Source organism: Mandrillus leucophaeus, unplaced genomic scaffold, assembly GCF_000951045.1.
Source record: "Mandrillus leucophaeus isolate KB7577 unplaced genomic scaffold, Mleu.le_1.0 Scaffold49, whole genome shotgun sequence".
NCBI lineage: Eukaryota > Metazoa > Chordata > Mammalia > Primates > Cercopithecidae > Mandrillus > Mandrillus leucophaeus.
In genome coordinates, this window is record NW_012105253.1 from 3678154 (window position 1) to 3679485 (window position 1332).

Consider the following 1332-nt stretch of genomic DNA (forward strand, 5'->3'; position numbering starts at 1 on the left):
CTTCCCTTTCCTGTCTTTCTGTAATACCTGCCAACCCTTCCCCACTACCCCTTCGTGTGCAAGCTGCAGGTGACAGTTACACTTAACACTTCAAGACACATATTCACTAAATTTTTCTCATAATATTTGCTACTGGTTCAATTATCACCCCTTTGTGGATATATGTCCTTTTTTTACCTGATAGCCTTTAAGGTTTTGTCTTTATTCTAGAGTTTCACTCCTGTGTGTTTCAGTGTGAATTTGTTATTGCTTTTGTTAAACATTAAATTGAATTAGTAGAATTTTTTTTTTTTTTAAGACAGTCTCTCACTCTGTTGCCCAGGCTGGAGTGTAGTGGCGCCATCTCGGCTCACTGCAAGCTCCGCCGCTCGGGTTCACGCCATTCTCCTGCCTCAGCCTCCCAAGTAGCTGGGACTACAGGCACCCACCACCACACCTGGCTAATTTTTTGCGTTTTTAGTAGAGATGGGGTTTCACTGTGTTAGTCAGGATGATCTCGATCTCCTGACCTCGTAATCTGCCCGCCTCAGCCTCCCAAAGTGTTGGGATTACAGGCGTGAGCCACCGCGCCTGGCTAAATTAGTAGAATTTTTATAAAACATGTAAGGTATAAAAAGTAAGGATCAGCACACACCATGTGTCTGTTGTCCTGTGTAAGATAACGGTACCCATAGGGACATTCATAAAAACCTGTGTGCCCCTCCTCACCCCTCCTCCATCTCCTTTCCCCTCTTCCCTTCCAGATCATCATTATCCTCACTTTTGTATTTTTCTTTATTTCTTTATAGTTTTATTACGTATTTATTTTTCTAAATAACATATGATATAGCTTTACATGTTAAAAATTTTTATCTAAATGGAACTATATTGTTTATTCTGCAACTTGCTATTTCATCATTTCATATATATATTACATACATATACATATATACATACGTGTGTGTGTGTGTATATATTTTTTCTTTTTCTTTTTTTTTTTCTTTGAGACAGAGTCTAAAAAAAAGCTTCGTCACCCAGGTAGGAGTACAGTGGTACGATCTCTGCTTGCTATAACCTCCGCCTCCCGGGTTCATGCCATTCTCCTGCCTCAGCCTCCCGAGTAGCTGGGACTACAGGCATGTGCCACCATGCCCGGCTAATTTCTGTATTTTTAGTAGAAACAGTGTTCACCATGTTGGCCAGGCTGGTCTTGAACTTCTGACCTCAAGCAATTCACTTGCCTCAGCCTCCCAAAGCACTGGGATTACAGGCTGAGCCACTGTGCCTGACCCATCATTTTCTATTTTAAGACTCCACATTGTTTCATGTTTCTGAAGTTATTTTTATTGTTAT

The 1332-nt window shown here is 41.0% G+C and overlaps 1 protein-coding gene across 1 annotated transcript in view; it reads left to right on the forward strand.

Moving 5' to 3' along the window:
• Positions 1 to 1332, forward strand: part of ATP6V0A4 (ATPase, H+ transporting, lysosomal V0 subunit a4) — a 64378-nt gene that overhangs the window by 9468 nt on the left and 53578 nt on the right. The window lies entirely within an intron of this gene.